This window comes from Nerophis lumbriciformis, linkage group LG25, assembly GCF_033978685.3.
Source record: "Nerophis lumbriciformis linkage group LG25, RoL_Nlum_v2.1, whole genome shotgun sequence".
NCBI classification, from domain to species: domain Eukaryota; kingdom Metazoa; phylum Chordata; class Actinopteri; order Syngnathiformes; family Syngnathidae; genus Nerophis; species Nerophis lumbriciformis.
Window position 1 is genome coordinate 23,296,803 of NC_084572.2, and position 20,777 is coordinate 23,317,579.

The 20,777-nt window shown below is 40.2% G+C and overlaps 1 protein-coding gene across 1 annotated transcript in view; it reads left to right on the plus strand.

The window, feature by feature from the left end:
• Positions 1–101: 101 nt before the first annotated feature.
• prr36a (proline rich 36a) overlaps positions 102–20,777 on the plus strand; it is a 36,600-nt gene continuing 15,924 nt past the window's right edge. The window contains exon 1 of the mRNA XM_061983952.1: positions 102–263. The gene's annotated coding sequence lies outside the window, so the exon portion shown is untranslated. The remainder of the gene's footprint in view (positions 264–20,777) is intronic.

Below are 20,777 nucleotides of genomic sequence, written 5' to 3' on the forward strand. Positions count from 1 at the left end.
CATATCTCGCTTCTGGCCACCACGCTTCCCCTCATGAACCCCCCCCCCCCCCCCCCCCCTCCGCCCCCGCTCCCCCGCCCGCATCCTTTATGAAGGAGTAAAGCTTGCCGCCGTTCAAACCAACGTGGAGGCAAGGACGCTGAGCGAGGGGGACGCGCTTTCTATTGTTACCCCTGAGACGCTTCGACATATTTAGGGTGTTTTTTTTGGTGTGTTTTTCTTTATCCCAGTAAAGCAGACTGATCGATTCTTCCTTCTGAAAGGTAAGAACAGTTTATATGTCGTGACGTCTCTGGCGCACACTTCTTTTCGTCAATGACACAAACACAGTAAGCAGAATGATCATATGCGTGCGTTTTTGTGACAATTGGTTGAAAACAGTGTGTTTGTGAGATAATTGCTTCAAAAATAATGCCTCCAGGCGTTGCATCTGTTTGCTAGATGTGGTGATGGACATGCTAGCGTGTCACGGTGCACCAGGACGGCGTTTTCTCACTGTGTTTGTAGCCGCACATGGAGCATTGTGGTGGGCTAAGTTGGCGCCTGCCATTGCGGTGTGTGGGTCTTCATTTGATTTTTCTATGCATGTATTTAACGCCTTTAGCAGGTTGCCACACACCGGGCCTGCAGCTAAACCAGACAGGATGTTTGTCCCAAGCGACAAATGGTATTATTAAAACTCCTCGTCAACCACCAGGCACCCTCCCTTTAACACACAAACAATGTCAGACTACCTTAAAGGTTCCAGACAGGCTCCCAATAACACCCATATAATATGACGAGTTGTAAAATATATAGTTGACCAATATAATTTAGAAAGTAAAGCAAATTTAGGTCGCAAATTGTCAAGATAACAACGGTTAAAATGGACTCCAGTTTAGTATTGATTGATTGATTGATTGATTGAGACTTGTATTAGTAGATTGCACAGTACAGTACATATTCCGTACAATTGACCACTAAATGGTAACACCCGAATAAGTTTTTCAACTTGTTTAAGTCGGGGTCCACTTTAATCAATTCATGGTATGGTATGGTTTGTTTGGCCAAGTGTTAACCCAAGACCAGGCTTTACTTGTCAATCAATAGAGATGTTGAAGTGTGATGATAATCTCTCATCGATCAACAACAATTACTGCTATAGATGGCTCACACATGCTTGTAGTGTGTGTTGGAACACAAATGAATGTTTAAGATGGACAAACCATTTTCAAGCATTATACATGGAGAATGTCTGCAACCTGGGGACGACAGAACAGACCGTGGACAATTAGGGAGGTTTTAATGTTTGTTTCTATAATTATAATGCTTTATTATTATTATTTATGATTGATTAAAGTAGTACAGTAATTTGACAATGAGCCCCAAGTATGTGTTTTTACTTCCATCTAATATAGGTGCTCAAAAAATAAATTCACATCCGAATTGTAATTATTTTCCCCCCAGATTCAAATCAAATCATGATTTTTTTTAAATACATTAAAAAAAAAAAAAAATTTAGGAATCAATTTTTAAATGGTCGTTTTTATGTTATCTCCATGCTTACTTGCTGCGTATATGCATTATACATCCGCAACCTAGAGGTTTGTAACCGGTTTTGCAAGTTTTTTTTTTACTATACCAGATAAAAGAAATTACGAGAATGGGTTTGATTTTAATCGAAAATCGCGTTAAATCGGAACAAATCGTAAGGAGCTCAAAGATTCCCACATATACAATCTCATGCCTACATTTGTCTGTGTGGTATAAAACTAGTAAAACATCAGCACATTATTAATAATTTTCCAGTTCTTGATGAAATATTACTTCTTTAGTTTAAGGTTACAAGGAACGCTTAAAACGTGGATCACAAATTAAATCACAAGTTGATTCACATCGTAACTTTTACAGCTGCTTCATGAAAAAGATGCCGTGAATTCAGGCGTTTTAGGCCCCAACAAATCACCAAAAAAGCCAGTGAAATCCTGGAGGGAGTGAGAAATTGTGTTTAAACTTTTTAAAGCTCTGCTTTACTTGCCTGTCACACATCATCAGTATTGTAGTTGTACTTATTGGTATACGTGTAGACTTCTTCCAAAGACCAAAATATACATGGTGATGGATAATTAGCTTAAATTTTAAGAAAAAAAGCCTCTTATCTAGCAAAGCGAAACCAAAATGAATTGGGTTCTTCTTATCCACTCCCCTTCCATGCAGTTTCTTATAAGTGCACAGGCAAACAATTGTTAATGATTACATAACCTCATTGGCAGTTAATAATCAAGCTTGTGAGTTGATGAACAGGATGTCATAATGTGCGCCATTTATTGATGGTTTCAAGGTTGAAACCTGGCATACGCACTAATATTTTATGAGTTTCTTTAATGCCTGACGATTACATAATCGATTGTTGTGGGCATGCCTGGGTGTGTTGGGCGGGGCTTTGTGAGTCTGTTGGGATTCACAAAGGTCATTATCATGCGCACATGTCAACACCGCTACTGCTGAGGGTCTTGGGTGGCTTGTTAAAGGGGGCGTGAAAGCATGTGTGAAGCCCTTTGGATTCCCAGGTTGGCCATAGTTTCAACTGCTTAGCCACAATCCTGTGTCCCAATTCAGGGGCCTCCCACGCTCGAAAGCTAAAGAGTGATGCAGCCTGCTTGTGCTTAAATCATCCTGTTGGTGCCGTTCCAACATTTAATCTTGGACAGAGTGTGTACTCCTTGATCCTGAACGCCTTGAATCATAAAAATCTGGTCGAATTCCAAGTAGAATCACTCACCAAATTCCATTCTTTTATTGAGTCAATTCTTTCCCTGAAAGTCATGCTTTCTTACCACTCCAATGACAACTTGGAAGACACTGTTTATTTAGACTGTTTATTTCAGGCGTGGCCAAGTAGTAGAGTTTGCAATAGTGGGTCACTGTGTCATTTTAAAGATGTACTTACTGTATGACACACATTTTGGAATTGTTACACTGTGAAATTGTTCTTTTGATAAACCAGTCACAAGGGGTGCTCAAAAAATTAACAACCAGATCCTGTTTTATTTATTCTGATTCTTAATCGATTAATAATGTTCGATAATCGATTTCAAATATATATGAACAGTAAATTATTTTTTGCAAATGTTTTTAAAACGTTAAACTTTTATCAATAATACTGATACGATTAAAAGCATTTAACAAAATTAAGTGGTTCTTGTTTAAACACTGAAAATGGCACAAGTATGCCAGTCATTTGTGAAAGATGCAAAGAGGTGCATATGTAACCCGCCTGCTTCCACCCCATTCACGCTGCCTGGGGATCGAACTAGGGTCTGCAGATTTGAGAGTCGAAGGCGCTGGTTAAGGAGCCAAGAGCCCGAGCATTCTTATCGTGTCAGGGAGTGGGGTTGACACACAACCATATAGCTGGCCTTGTCAAGCAGTCTATACCACTAAGGAAGTATAGGACTCTTAAGTGTGACGTGGAAACGCAATGCATTGTGGTTCTTGTTGGCGTCTGAATAGCTTATTTACATTACTGAATGCAGGACTCTGTCCTAAAGTTTTGTTCTTTTCTTTCACAAGTTCAAATCATGGCGTGAACGTGCAACATAATTAACTGCCACAATGGTTGTCATGATCGTTTCAGGGGAAAAAAACGATTTGGTGAGATTTGTCTCATTTCTAGCGTAGAAGCAAAGCTAAGTGAGATGATCAAACATCACTTTTAACGCTATAACCTGGTACATGTTGGTGTTTTCACAGCCTTTTCACACTGGTAAGTTTGAATCAAAGCCTGATTTATTCTGTTGCACCTGCAGTATTTAGTAGGATGTTAGCTAAGCTATTCCTGCGGTTACGAATACTGTACAGTATTTGGGTAAAAAAGCAATATTCCTATTAATAGATCAATAACTGAGAATACTTGATATATTTTCCACATTAATGTACAGTGTATTTCGGACTTAAAACGTATTTAGTTTGGAACAAATTTCTCCAGGAGACACCACACAGTGACAAGTACTGTTGACTTACCTCTTAAAGGACGACCTTCTTTTTTTCTGATGTAGAATTCCAAGGTCTTGATGACACACTCAAAGTTGGTTTGTCCGCGAGCCTTTTACATGGCATTCTAAAATGTTTCGCCTGTATAAAAACTGACTTCGTTGACACATGTTCAGCAGCTAGCTCAAATCTTGCCTATTGGACGTGGTGATATGGATCAATTCCACCAATTTTAATTTTTTTTAAGTTAGCACGCCTTTGGAGCAGGGTCCAGTTTGTTTTGGTACAGTCCCTTGATATTTTTTCTTTTTCTTTAGTACAATCTATTTTAAGCCAGTTTGTTGCTCTCTCTCCCTCACAATACTGCTGGTTGAGTAAAGCCATGTCCAGCAACAATGGCTACATAGCCCCCACAATGCATTGCGAAATCACGTGCCCTTTCAAGACCTTTTATAAAATACACCCTCAGTTAACAGTTGGTGACCATGCATAATTTGGGCACACTATGGGAAAAGTGAGAACTTATAAAAAGGTGGTGGTCTGTATGCGGAACTTTAAAAAACACAAATGTGTTTACAGCATCGTTGTTTCCTAAATGTGGCCTCAGTCCCACATGTATCTGCCACATGAAACACTTCCTTCTATCTTTTATGCCTGAGAAAACAAAGGAAACACCTGCAGGTTGCTGGGAACAATGCTGGTCTGTACATTATACAATCCCAATCAACCGGTCTCTTAGAATTCAATCCTTCACCAATTTCTATACTACTGTCTGTTTAGCATTCATATTCCAGCATTGTATGTTTGCTGTTGAAACCTGGTGTGACCACACATGAGTCCAAGCTCTCAGCTATGGTTTTACTGTTAGTACTTCCCTGCTCATTAGGATTAAGTGGTGAATGCTGCCACTGCACTTTTAGGGCTCTCAATCCGTCTGGCACTGTAAGACTGAGCAAAGTATACCTTAATTATGAGTAAATCAACACTGGTTTGGGAAGCTGGGTTTATCGTTTAAGAAACCGACTTTACATAAGTTTCTCTTAATGTGGAAGGTTTTCTATCATGGTTGGACTTTTGGTGCAGTTCTTGTATTGTATCGCCTTTTGCTACTACGGGAATACCAAAATTAAGTATCAAGGCTAAATTGTTGCGCTCAGCTGATATAGTGAATACTATAAGTACCTTACTCAGTGTCAGGAGTGTGACTATGAGAGATGCAGGGTGTCAAGATTTGGATAGAATGGCCTCAGATTCCCCTTTGGAGTCGTGGGCGCAGTAACTGATCAGGCCCTCTTCTCTCCAGCAACATATTGACGATCTGTCTGCATAAATGCGGTCAGTTGGCTGTTTTGTTTTACTTTGCTGAGGCTGTCAAAATTCCTGCATCCATTATCAACTGCTTATCCAAGTCTGAGCCAGGAAGACCTAACTTCTTTCCCTAGCCACCTCCTTCAGTTTCACTGGCGGCAGTCAAGAGTGTGAGGCTAGAAGTCTTCTAGCGCTTCCAGTTAGAAAACTGCTGGGCTATGACAAATTAGATGTGTTGCCCAGAGCGCAGTGTTCTTCCCTCTGATTTGGCACGCCCGCATCATTTCATTCACTCGAGAGTATTCCAAGAAGCATACTTTTGACATGGAGTGGGCTACTATTCTTGAGTCCCGACTCCCTCTTCATCTATACTAGGCCTCGGCCGATATTTGATAAGTCAATTAACTGACAAAATTAGGTCAATAAGATAAATCGCCACGTGCATTCTTCAAGAGCAGGGGTCACCAACGCAGTGCCCGCGGGCACCAGGTAGCCCGTAAGGACCAGATGAGTAGCCCGCTGGCCTGTTCTAAAAATAGCTCAAATAGCAGCACTTACCAGTGAGCTTCCTCTATTTTTTAAATTTTATTTATTTACTAGCAAGCTGGTCTCGCTTTGCTCGACATTTTTAATTCTAAGAGAGACAAAACTCAAATAGAATTTGAAAATCCAAGTAAATATTTTAAAGACTTGGTCTTCACTAACTGACAAAGAAACAGATAACAGATTTGGTGTCCAGTTCAAAGTGTGACATGATTTATTTAAAAATTTGAGAGTTGACTTTTGTATTTTACATGAGTTATTATTGTGCAAAGTAATTCATGATTTGTTAAAAAATGTTAGTGGCTAGCTAGTTAAAATGGGATATTGTGATTTCACAAGACTGTCTTAGAAGTGATCATTTGCAAATGTTCAATTTGAAAAATGTGCACTTAGAGAAAATATAAAAATAAAGTGTTGCATATTGATATTCATCTGTTTCTATATATATTTATTGTGAGAAATCATTAAGATGATCAGTGTTTCCACAAATATAAATATCATTAATTATTAATAATAACATAGTTAAAGGTAAATTGAGCAAATTGGCTATTTCTGGCCAATTGTTTAAGTGTGTATCAAACTGGTAGCACCTGCGATGAGGTGGCGACTTGTCCAGGGTGTACCCCGCCTTCCGCCCGATTGTAGCTGAGATAGGCTCCAGCGACCCCAATGGGAATAAGCGGTAGAAAATGGATGGATGGAAACTGGTAGCCCTTCGCATTAATCAGTACCCAAGAAGTAGCTCTTGGTTTCAAAAAGGTTGGTGACCCCTGTTCAAGAGCATTCATTCTTTTCGTTGCTTTCAGCATCTATGCGCGTTTGTTTAATAGCGGAATGAAAATAAGTGGGTGAATCATCTTGTCATTAAGTGTCTTTCACTCTTTGTGCGGCGAGGAGAGGCCGCTGGCCTGCTAGCATCACACAGTGCAACTAGTTAGCATGTGTGAGCTAACATGGACAAAATTATCACAAAACCAAACGCCACTATGTGGGAATATTTCAGTTTAAACCTTTTGGAACAAGATGAGCCTATCAACACCGAGGAGTCAGTTTGCCAAAATGTGCACAAATACAACAAACCTGCACGCCCACTTCAAAGACAATCACTCGACATTCCTCACAAACTTTGTGTCTGGTGACCATGTCAGTGTCAACAAAACATTGCAAAATAGTGTGCACTCATAGAAAGTGTGGTTAATACATTGCCAAAGACATGCTGCCATTTAATACTGTTGAAAAACTAAAATTTCAAAAAGCGCTGCAAACGTTTGACAGACACTTATCATGTTGTCATGTCACGATAGTCTTCCTCATGCCGAATCTTTTTGCATATGACCTGTTATTACATCTGCTAATGTTGTAGTTTGCTACTCCGCTCTTTTGTTTAAAAAGGTCCTAACTTGCCTGCCAGTTAAGTAAGTTGTATTTTCATTTGCACTTTAATTTTGACATTTTGATTAAGAAACATATTCATTACTAATTTAGATTATTTTTGCACTACATAATTGTATGTAATTGTATTTTTCGTCAGTTATTTGAGTCCTTTTTATGCCGTATATTTGGTTAGAATACTTATTTTTCTAATTAGCCTGACCTAAACCTAAGGTTTTTGTGTTAAATAAATAACAATCTTTATGATTAACACATGCTTTCATATCATTTAACAAGATTGCAAACTCTAGTTTGGTAGATAGAATTATTGAATATGATTAAAACCATGAGTAGGATTACTAATTCAGTGTTAATATTTGAGTGGGCCTCAAGGTGAACAAGGTTAAATACTGATCTATAAGGTATAGGATCTACATTTTTGGCCGATCTGATTTTGAGTCCTGATATGATAGTTTGACAATAGCAAGTAACTACCGTATTTTTCGGAATATAAGTCGCTCCGGAGTATAAGTCGCACCGGCCAAAAATGCATAATAAAGAAGGAAAAAAACATATAAGTAGCATTTTTTGAGGACATTTATTTGATAAAACCCACACCAAGAATAGACATTTGAAAGGCAATTTAAAATAAATAAAGAATAGTAAACAACAGGCTGAATAAGTGTAGGTTATATGAGGCATAAATAACCAACTGAGAACGTGCCTGGTATGTTAACATAACATATTATGGTATGAGTCATTCAAATAACTATAACATATAGAACATGCTATATGTTTACCAAACAATCTGTCACTCCTAATCGCTGAATCCCATGAAATCTTATACGTCTAGTCTCTTACGTGAATGAGCTAAATAATATTCTTTGATATTTTACGGTAATGCGTTAATTTCACACAAGTCGCTCCTCAGTGTAAGTCACACCCCCGGCCAAACTATGAAAAAAAACTGCGACGGTAAACACATTTTTATAAAGCTTATCTTATTCAGTTTAGAATTTGCTAGTATTGTTGTAAATCAGATGAAGCTGCATACATTAAAAAAGTGGCTAGTGGACAATAACTAAAAAAATCAAAAACTGTTATTGGCACCAATTTGAATCATTTTGGTTTTTCCCTCAAAACCTTCTTGTATCGAGAGACTTATTTACTCCCTGACTTTGTGAACAAAAACAACCCGGAAAACTATTTTGTATTAGAACCAAGAAAAATATAAATATCGATCTAAACACTTTGGTATAGTTTATTCACGGATACCGTACTAGGTATAGATAGTATTGACATCTGGATTGCTCACCCCTACTTTTCATTAAAGCTTTAGCGGTTACCTTTTTGTGTTTTCCTGCTCTGTGTGTGTGTGTGTGTGTGTGTGTGTGTGTGTGTGTGTGTGTGTGTGTGTGTGTGTGTGTGTGTGTGTGTGTGTGTGTGTGTGTGTGTGTGTGTGTGTGTGTGTGTGTGTGTGTGTGTGTGTGTGTGTGTGTGTGTGTGTGTGTGTGTGTGTGTGTGTGTGTGTGTGTGTGTGTGTGTGTGTGTGTGTGTGTGTGTGTGTGTGTGTGTGTGTGTGTGTGTGTGTGTGTGTGTGTGTGTGTGTGTGTGTGTGTGTGTGTGTGTGTGTGTGTGTGTGTGTGTGTGTGTGTGTGTGTGTGTGTGTGTGTGTGTGTGTGTGTGTGTGTGTGTGTGTGTGTGTGTGTGTGTGTGTGTGTGTGTGTGTGTGTGTGTGTGTGTGTGTGTGTGTGTGTGAAGCATGCTTAGCCATTCCTTTTCCTTTAGTCCAACAGTGATAATGGTATCTTGGAAAAACTGGTATATTTTCAGTCAAACTGGTGAGGATTAGTATCTTAGAAACCGCGTCTTCCAGAAGCCTCATCTTGCTCTCAAGTTCAAACCGGTGTTTTGGCAAGACACGCACCGTCCTGCAAGTGTGCAACAAGGAATTTTTTCCCTCGGTTGATTTTGATTAACTTGGCAACCAAACACATCCAGAGTTCATTTAGAACCATTGTTGGACCGGTTGGTTTGGTCCTTATCAGTGTTTGAGTTTCATTGTGCACCACTGACCAAGTGAACTACACCGAAGGTTGAAGCGCTCTCATACTGAAGAATCCCATGCCCAAATCAGGGATGACACCCTTGTGGCTTTAAACCTGTCTGACCAAAACTACTTTATCAATGGTAGTATCGTTCATCCATATAATTTCCCTTGGTTAGCAGTAACAGCTGCTTCTCCGTCCTGTTGCACCAGTTAATCCACAGCATATAAAAACCCACCCCCACCATCTTCCAGTGCCACGCCTGAGAGTGTTAGATGGTGTGTAGACAATAGGACTGGTACCCTCCCCCTCCCCCTCCATAGTATCTTAATGTTAGCTTGATACAAACACTTGTTTTGATTGATACTTGGTCGTCCCCTCTTCCCCTCACAGCATCTCCCTAACAACGCTGGCCAACAGGCAGCCTGTTTTCATAACAGCAGGATGTGTGTCGCTGCCAAGTTGAAAACAGATTGTAACCCATTTCCCCATGGCCCATTTGGAAAACTGCACCCTCAATGGCTGCACGTCCTATTCTGGCGGCTTCCCCCCCTCAAAGGCTAACTGGCTTACTCCATTTAACTTGCTGCCACTCTTAACCACCTGCTCCTAATGGCTTTATTGAGAGGCTTCTAGTCACTTAGCACATGTTTGAGTCCTGTAGGGAATTGATTATGATAATTGAGGGCATTGCCTTTAAAGCATGCCAAATTATTGTCTTTGTTGCCCAGTCAGGTTTCTAAGTTAAAGTAGGTGTAACCATGTCAGGTAGCACAAGTCAAAGTCCTTTTTGGGGGGTCTTTTGCCGCCGCTTTGATAACTACAAGAATTGGTAGAGCAGGCAGTGTTGCCGCACCCAAGACCATCAAACAAAGAAGTAATTAATTATTTAAAAGGAGACTGATGCGCTACAAGACAAACATGGGTTGAATTACTGTGAAAAAGCTTGGTGAATTTTGCCTGCCAATCCACATTTCTATTGTGACACAGTGCCCTAAATGTTCAACTGTCTTCCATAACATCTGATTGTCAACAATCTAGTGGACAAAATGAGACCTTGAGGTTGTATGTGCTGTCCTCCCTGTGTACACTACTGTATCAGCTGATGAAACTAGTCATAACGAGCATGCTTCACATTGCCATTAGCAGTTACTGCCATAGTTCTCCAGTTGTTCAATGCTTTAGCCTCTAGTGTCTAATGTTCCAAGTTGTCAGCCCCGTGGTTGTCTTGTCGTTATGAAAACCAAATAGTGAGCATGCAATTAAATGTTATCTAATCTTTGTTTTTGCATTTCCTTATGTTCCTTTGAGTAAATGAGAAATTGATCAAGAGAGAAAAACAAAGGCATGCTTTTTCAATAGAGCTATTTCCTAATAGCTCTCTTTCCTTGAAGGAGCTGTATGCACTCAGTGTCTGCTCACAGTATGTTAAGTCATTGGTATTCCAGAAAGTTTTCTGTGTGCGCTCAGCTTTCACTCTACCACAAAAACTGCCTTCTATGGCAAGTGGAGCAACAGACCCTTTACATGAACAATTCCCCCACTTCGTTTCACCAAGTGTCTGTTAATCGTAGAAGTGTGGTGGTGTATTCATGCATGCCCCACCTTTTGGATGTCTGAAAGTTAATGATCTGCCATCCAGCGCGGTTTCGTATCGCATTAACTGCTGTTGTGCACTGTGTCAATGTTTGATATGACTGCGCCTGCACTGTTTCCTCCACTTTATTGCTAGCTTGGTGCTCCACTAAGGCCATGTCTACACTAAGTCGTTTAACCCCTTCCAACGAATAATTATTTAGCCTAAGCCCCATTTCAGCCACACTAAACCAGCATTTAAAGGGGAACATTATCACCAGACCTATGTAAGCGTCAATATATACCTTGATGTTGCAGAAAAAAGACCATATATTTTTTAACCGATTTCCGAACTCTAAATGGGTGAATTTTGGCGAATTAAACGCCTTTCTAATATCCGCTCTCGGAGCGATGACGTCACGTTGTGACGTCACATCTGGAAGCAATCCGCCATTTTCTCAAACACCGAGTCAAATCAGCTCTGTTATTTTCCGTTTTTTCGACTGTTTTCCGTACCTTGGAGACATCATGCCTCGTCGGTGTGTTGTCGGAGGGTGTAACAACACGAACAGGGACGGATTCAAGTTGCACCAGTGGCCCAAAGATGCGAAAGTGGCAAGAAATTGGACGTTTGTTCCGCACACTTTACCGACGAAAGCTATGCTACAGAGATGGCAAGAATGTGTGGATATCCTGTGACACTCAAAGCAGATGCATTTCCAACGATAAAGTCAAAGAAATCTTCCGCCAGACCCCCATTGAATCTGCCGGAGTGTGTGAGCAATTCAGGGACAAAGGACCTCGGTAGCACGGCAAGCAATGGCGGCAGTTTGTTCCCGCAGACGAGCGAGCTAAACCCCCTGGATGTCTTGGCTCACACCGTCCCTTATGCCACCGAAGATGATCAAGAGAAGAATATCGACCCTAGCTTCCCTGGCCTGCTGACATCAACTCCAAGACTGGACAGATCAGCTTTCAGGAAAAGAGAGCGGATGAGGGTATGTCTACAGAATATATTAATTGATGAAAATTGGGCTGTCTGCACTCTCAAAGTGCATGTTGTTGCCAAATGTATTTCATATGCTGTAAACCTAGTTCATAGTTGTTAGTTTCCTTTAATGCCAAACAAACACATACCAATCGTTGGTTAGAAGGCGATCGCCGAATTCGTCCTCGCTTTCTCCCGTGTCGCTGGCTGTCGTGTCGTTTTCGTCGGTTTCGCTTGCATACGGTTCAAACCGATATGGCTCAATAGCTTCAGTTTCTTCTTCAATTTCGTTTTCGCTACCTGCCTCCACACTACAACCATCCGTTTCAATACATGCGCAATCTGTTGAATCGCTTAAGCCACTGAAATCCGAGTCTGAATCCGAGCTAATGTCGCTATAGCTTGCTGTTCTATGCGCCATGTTTGTTTGTGTTGGCTTCACTATGTGACGTCACAGGAAAATGGACAGGTGTATATAACGATGGTTAAAATCAGGCACTTTGAAGTTTTTTTAGGGATATTGCGTGATGGGTAAAATTTTGAAAAAAACTTCGAAGAATAAAATAAGCCACTGGGAACTGATTTTTAATGGTTTTAACCCTTCTGAAATTGTGATAATGTTCCCCTTTAAGGTCCTCCTCCTCGGACAAATTTTTACATGGGTAAGTCAGCCGTGTAATTCTTGAACCTCTGTCACTTAGCTTTGTATGGACTCATTGATCGTTTACAAAGTGAGTTCGAAGAGGAAGTGACGGCAGAAAGACCACGCCCACACAGGAAGTGACGCCAGAAAGACCGCGCTCCACACAGGAAAAGACATCAGAAAGAACGCGCCACATGCAGCTTCATAACAAAGATGGAGGCGGATCATCCAGACATGCCCATGTTTCTCCTACATCTACATGTACAGGCGCTTTTGGAAATCACAAATCAATGCCTTAAGAGAAGGCAACGGGCGATTTCAGCTATTTCGGATTCAACACTTCTCAGACGGCAAGAGGACTTTCAAATGTCCGGGTCAGCTGTGAGTCTATTGACCGAAAAACTTCGTCCCTTCCTTTCGTGGATGTGATCGTGATAGCCAGTGTGTGACTAAAAATATTACTTTATGGATGTGACAGTGAAATGGCCAGGCAGTGTGCAGCTGAAAGATGGAGCCATCCCCTCGTGTCCCAAACAACTGCTGGAAGATAAGATCCGCTCCCTGTTTTTCTTTGGGGTGGCCCAGCTTATCCTCTGGCACCATATCTCATGAAAGAATACCCCAACGGCGGAGTCAACACACAACAACAATACTTTGTGTATTCTCTGTCTCGGTTAATTGTTGTAAAATGTTCTTCATCGCATTGTGTACTTTCTCATGTTGATTAAATATTTGATTAATATACGATGTCTCAGGTGTGATTCACTACAATAGGGCCTCACAGCACATTGGATTCTAGTTCATTGAAATACCACAACACTGGATATTCTAATGAGATACCTTTTAATTTAAAAGCTTGCAAACAAATGTAAAGTACACAGCAAATTATTTACAATATAGCTCTTTTAAATAACTTCACAGTGAAGTAAAGTCATCTACTGGAGAGCAGATGGACGCTTTTATTTTTTTCCCCACGCATGCATACTAAGTTGCGTTGCGCCGGCGGACGGAAAGGGGGCGGGGTCTTAAACGATGGCATTGTTGTGTGTGAACACGGATAAGGTTAGGTGTGATTTACCCTGGACGGGGCCTACCCCTTAAAGGGGCTCTATTGCTTGTATTCCGTCACGTGACTTCTTCCAGGAAGTAGGAAAAAAAGTGGTGGTCAACCAAGCCAAGATGGCTGTTGTACGCAAGGGGCCTAGATCTTCCTACAAACAGCAGATAGAAGCAATAAGTCAAACTTTGCAATGGAATATATGCAAAGGAATATGAATATATGAATATATAAATGTACTTATACAATAACACACATTTTGAAAACCCATAGTTTTCCATGTTTTATGTTTATGCTTCACTGATAATGTTTTAGTCTTAGTATTGAATCTGTTTAAATGGCTCTTATTTCAAATATTGGTTTATACTGTAGCACTAGTATATATTTAAAAGTGCATAACAAATGAAATATCTTTTTTTTTTTTTTTTTCTGGCGGGCTTTGGCGTCCTACTCTGTTCAGCGGGCCCTTAAACGCACCGTAAAACACCTGCGTCTTGTATTCCATTGTGTGTAGAACAATCACTCTGTTCTAAGAGAGCTTGTAGGTTCAATGTGCACAATTTAATTGCTAAGTTGCTCAGACAACAATGTGTTTGTATAAGTTTAGACAGGGATGGCGTGGCTCGGTTGGTAGAGTGGCCGTGCCAGCAACCTGAGGGTTTCTGGTTCAATCCCCGGCTTCCGCCATTCTGGTCACGTCCATTGTGTCCTTGAGCAAGACACTTAAGACCCTTGCTCCTGATGGGTTGTGGTTAGGGCCTTGCATGGCAGCTCTCACCATCAGTATGTGAATGTGTATATGAATGGGTGAATGTGGAAATAGTGTCAAAGCGCTTTGAGTACCTTGAAGGTAGAAAAGCGCTATGTTGTTTCTTAATGGGGAAATACATTGTCTCTTGTTTCCATGTTGGCATTTACAGGTAAAACTTAAAATTTAGAATGTCGTGAAAATGCTCATTCATGACAGCAATTCAACTTCAAATTTGAAACCAATGTGATAGCTGGAGCCTATCTCAGCTACAATCGGGCGGAAGGCGGGGTACACCCTGGACAAGTCGCCACCTCATCGCAGGGCCAACACAGATAGACAAACAACATTCACACTCACACACTCGGGCCAATTTAGTGTTGCCAATCAACCTATCCCCAGGTGCATGTCTTTGGAAGTGGGAGGAAGCCGGAGTACCCGGAGGGAACCCACGCAGTCACGGGGAGAACATGCAAACTCCACACAGAAAGATCCTGAGCCTGGGATTGAACCCCAGACTACTCAGCACCTTCGTATTGTGAGGCAGACGCACTAACCCCTCTTCCACCGTGCTGCCCTCAAGTCAACTCATCATGCTTAATTTATTACAGCATTTGGGAAGCCTGTAGTTCATTTTTATTATATAATGGTTATATTTTTATCGAAATGTGATAGCAGGGACCCTGCCATTCAAAACTAGGCTGCTACATTACTAATGATTAATGTAACTATAGCTGACAAAATAGTACAATAGCAATAGGAGAGACTATTCATCCCTGAACACCATGGAGTTGATGTAGGCTTTATGATGCAGTTACATTATTATATCAACTATCAGAGACAGAAACTTTTCATTTAACATAATGTCCTTTTTTGCTGCTTCAACACAGAAAAAGGTAAAGTGAGATAACAGACAGACAGGGCTTTGCTGTCCGTAACACACACACACACCGTAAAATGAGCTAACGTTACGCTAAAAGCTAATTAGACTTAACCTCAAGCCAGGACTGCGAGCGAGCTGAGCTGCAGTTTAAGTTTCTAGAACTTCAACGGGCTCATAGTGATGTTACTAGTAGTTGACTGGGAGGTGTTATCATTTGGGGAGAGTCTGCTGCCTTATGGTCACCTGCTAAACATCAATCTGCTCGACGCTGAAGCATTGACTCCATGCGCTCTGAATACGCACTGCTGATTGGCTGTTACCACTCTGAATACGCACTGCTGATTGGCTGTTACCGCTCTGTATGTAACCAATCAGATGGTTGTGTGGGTGGGACAATGCTGGGTGCTGAGACAGAGGCAGAAGAAGCAAAGCAGCTTGTTAAGACTTTAGCTTAGAAACTCATTCGGTACACCCCCGTACCGAACCGAAACCCCCGTACCGAAGCGGTTCAATACAAATACACGTACCGTTATACCCCTAATAGATAGTAATTTATTGATTCTTTCAGAAGAGTTCCCTCAGGAAAATTTAAATTCCAGCAGCAGTGTACAGAATTGAGATCAAATTTAAAAAGTAAATAATGAGGGTATAAATGGAAACAAAATAGAAAAATATTACAATAAGAATAAATATAAAAAGCAACAATGAGAATAAAATATAACTGTAAAATAAGAATATAACAAGAGAAACTAGGCAGTAGTGACCATGTTATGAAAATGTATTGCACTGTTATTGTATTTGGGGAATCATATTTTTTGAATAGTTTACGTTCTTTATTTAGGTATGTTTACCTGTGAAGCGGCACGTGACCTCCCTCTGACCCTTTAATTCTGTTGTGTCATATAAGCAACACCTACTGCCGGCTGTCACTCCTGGATGCTTGAGGAAGTCTGTTGAGCTGGAATGTGGATGGGTGGGGTGTGCTCTTGACACCACGGCCATACAATCTGTCACTTTCTACCATTGATCACCACACAGTATATTTTTGGCCAGATTGTACATTATATAGAGAACGTTTCCAATTGTCTGCACTGAGCAGAAGTAAAGAAAAAGTATTCCTACTGTCTGTCCTAATCTGTCTAGTCTCAGTCCTGTTTAAAATATTACTATTGTAACCTCAGTTTAGAGGAAATCTGCAGATGACAGTATAAACAGCCCTCTCTCCACCCCCCTCTAGTCTGTACAATGCATTCCAATGCCCTGCTACGCTGCAATCCCTCTCAGCTTGTATTAGACTAAGTATTAAAAGTGACCCATTTTGTCATGCACCGCTTGAAATGTGGAGCCAAGCACTGGTATGAGTAAATGTTAAACTGTGTCAAGGCAAGAAGTCCAATAGCGAGGTGGAGTGACACACTGCCATTTTTCTGTTATTAGAAGAAATGAGGTGTAAATATTAATAAGGTCATTGAGTTCTCAAGTCTAGACAAGCTCTAAATAAGGCCAGAAAGTGATTGGCAGCATTTGAAAACCCATAAACTCAAACAAGGCCTTTGTCATCGGTCACCCGTTACATCACAACATTAGGAGCACATTGTTTGTGCCAATTTGGGTAGCAAGCTAACTGAGATGAAAGCTATTTGCTAAATATAGATCTGTTTATATGCAAATGTTCAGTTCACAAAATGAGCATATTGCTTGTTTCTATTTTTGGCCGGAATAACCAAAAATGCCATGTTCTCGATGCTGTGTACCAGCTCAGCTCTACTTGCCTCTGTTTGGGATCTGAGAATTCAATATTCCTCAGGGGCAATGGATTATATTGACTCTCCTGTGGGGTTGCACAATATAAACATGATAAAAATTTGGCGACAATAGAGCTTTTAGTACAATCGTCATATCATGATAATGCATGTTGACACATTCTGTGTCAAGCAAATTTGACAGCGACAAGCCAACGACCGAGTCCTCAACGTAATGTAGCGTCCTCACTCGTCACCTAACGGCTAATGTCCCTCAACAGTGCAAAGCTGCCTTTAAATCACTAATCCTCACCTTCATGGCGGCATATAGTATTGTTATCACTGGAGGACTAACGGACAAGGAATAGCTAAAATAGGAGAATACACAAATATAGCTAGCCGCTTGGCTGGCGCTCTAGAATATAAACAAGGGTGGGCGTATTGATACAAAAATATCCACAGTACCGATTCCAAATATAGTATCAGTTAATAGTCGGGCTGGACAATTAATTTAGATTTCGATTATGGCTTCTAACGATCATAAAAATATAATAATCGAAAAAAAGATTAATAGGCCGCAACGTACATGCAAATTCCGGAGCGTGTGACGGTGAAACTAAAAGTTTGGGATGTCACCATGGTTGTTTCTTTTGACACAGGACTAGTATGCTAACAATGTAATTTCCCCATTGAGGGATGAATAAATGTCTATCCTATCCGATCCTAAACACCACAATCCTCTTATTTTGTCTTATTATAATTCTGATCACAAATGTAACTATTCAATGGTCTTAAAAATATAAAGTATCAGCATTAGTATTGGATCGATACCAAAATTTGTTTTATCACCCAAAACTAATGTGAAGTATCCAAACAGCGGAAGAATAAGTGTTTATTACACTTTAACAAAAGTCTAGATAGAACCATGATATAACAGAAATTAATCCGATATTAACAAGTAGATTAATAGTTTTGAGAAAACAATACAACTGGAAATGAAGCAATGTTACTGTATATGTCAACTGCTAAATTAGGAGCAGTTTCATCTCATTTTGAAATGGTTCCATGAGATGCAATGGAGAGGGGAGTGTGGGCTTTTCTGCTTAGGCTGCTGCCCCCGCATCCCGACTTCGGATACGCGGAAGAAGAAGATGGATGGATGGATGGAAATGGTTCCATTATCTTTTACAGTACATACAAAATATGTTGGTATACATCGTTAAGCGGCTGTAAAATCTATCGCCATATTGCCCATCTCTACTCTCCTGTGTGTGATTTATCTGTTAGTTTCCATAAGGAGACATACTTTATTAGACACCAAGGGCAGCAAGAAAAGACTGCAGCAAAGTGGAGTTTATTACTGCAGTGTTCAAAAGAAGGCACAGAAAAAGAGTACACTAATGTTAGCATGTGTGTTTGGTTATAGTTGCATCACTGACTTTTAAAGAAAACAATCATCCATCCATCCATTTTCTACCGCTTATCCCTTTCGGGGACTCGGAGGGTGCTGGAGCTTATCTCGGCTGCATTCGGGCGGAAGGCGGCGTACACTCTGGACAAGTCGCCACCTCACCACAGGGCAAACAGAGACAACATTCACACTCCCGTTCACACACTAGGGCCAATTTAATGTTTCCAATCAACCTATCCCCAGGTGCATGTTTTTTGTTTTAATGTTACTAAAATGGTAGAATTTTTCCCACAGGACCGCTGAGTTGCCACGGCAGGGGGTAGATTATGTCCTTGCTTAATTTGCATAATTAATGAACAAATATTTTTACATGAACATCTTTTAGAAATGCAAAAACTTGTCTTTGTAAGTTTGTTGTACTTTCACAAGCAAGATAATACTTTAAGATGGAGGAGGGGACTGGTGCAGGAGTGATACACACTTTGTCTCCAAAAGTGCAAAATAAGACCAGTCGCAACATTTGTCGCTAGTCTTTTTTTTTTCCTGATTAGTTGCTTTATATAGTGTTGCGTGTTGGGAGTACTGCGGGTTACCCAGCATGCCTTTTGGTGTGTAGATAATGGTATCAATTTGGATTGCGTCTTCAGAGCCCAATCCATGTCTTCATGAATATGCATAATATATATTATGATTAGGGGTGTGGGAAAAAATGTATTTCGAATTCGAATCGCGATTCAGAATCGATTCTTTTTTTTTTTTTTTTTTTCTTCTTTTTTTTTTTTTAATGAATCAATTCAACAAAACAATACACAGCAATACCATAACAATGCAATCCAATTCCAAAACCAAACGCGACCCAGCAACACTCAGAACTGCAATAAACAGAGCAATTGAGAAGAGACACAAACATGACACAGAACAAACCAAAAGTAGTGAAACAAAAATGAATATTATCAACAGCAGTATCAATATTAGTTACAATTTCAACAAAGCGGTGATTAAAAATCCCTCATTGACATTATTAGACATTTATAAAAATTAAAAAAATGAATAGTGTCACAGTGGCTTACACTTGCATCGCATCTCATAAGCTTGACAACACACTGTGTCCAATATTTTCACAAAGATAAAATAAGTCATATTTTTGGTTCATTTAATAGTTAAAACAAATTTACATTATTGCAATCAGTTGATAAAACATTGTCCTTTACAATTATAAAAGCTTTTTACAAAAATCTACTACTCTGCTTGCATGTCAGCAGACTGGGGTAGATCCTGCTGAAATCCTATGTATTGAATGAATAGAGAATCCTTTTGAATCGGGAAAATATCGTTTTTGAATCGAGAATCGCGTTGAATCGAAAAAAATTGATTTTGAATCGAATCGTGACCCCAAGAATCGATATTGAATCGAATCGTGGGACATACAAAGATTCGCAGCCCTAATGATTTTTTTTTTTTTAAATGTCTGTTTTTTAATTTAGAAAATATATTATTTCCCAAATAACAAACATCTTGCAATATGCATTTTCTTACTTTTTGATCCTTCCAGACGCATGACTGTGCTGTGGTGTTGCACCGCCTCCAAGCAGAGCGCACCTTCAACGTGCTTTAAATAGTTTGATCCATTGCAGATAAGGTGTTGCAGATTATAAATGTGTGCTGCTTGGTCAAAATTGTAAAAAAACAGTTTGGAGAGCATGATAACATGAATGTGGAGGGAAATGAGTGTTTCCATGGGCACGTAATGTCGGTAGTACGCCTCTAAATCCTCATTTTATATAAGGCGGTTTGCACCACTTTTGCACTTTTTATCAATAGCACACATAGTCTGAGTAGATCAAACGCAACACACCTACTAATAGTACACACAACTTTATAGTTTGCACACTATTTAGCGCGTTATTTGGGTCTTGGTTTATCAGGCCCTAAGTCGTTAAGTTGGCGAGGCAATCCCTTTTTTTTTTTTTTTATTCTTGGCAGACCACATGCATATGAGGCACAAATCGCCACCTAACGTATGAAAAGATGCATTCACAGCCGATCCCATTATGTGTTTATGGAGGAGGGCGAACAGGTATGTCAAATTTATCAGTGGCGGTCTAAATTCAAATGAAAGTATGCAAGATACTGAGTGCAACTTTTGTATCCTTGACTGACCCAATACTAGAAATAGTACCTTGTAGTACCTGCAATGGAAATACCTAAATACTGAGCAGGTGCCGTACATTATTAATGTCTTTGGCATTGAGTCAACATTTCCACCAGTACAGACATTTTCTAAAGGATGAATTCTCCAGTGCGATTTTACGGCACTTCAGTGAAAGTGTTTGCGTGTCTCTGCTTGTGTGTGAATGGGATTTTAATGATCCAGTGCACTTCCTGTGTGCTGCGTCACATCGTGTCAGCTGGTTAGACATGATGCGATTACAAGTCCAGAAGGGGGTCATCATGAGCAGTGAGATTCCACCTGCTGCCTGTTAAGTCC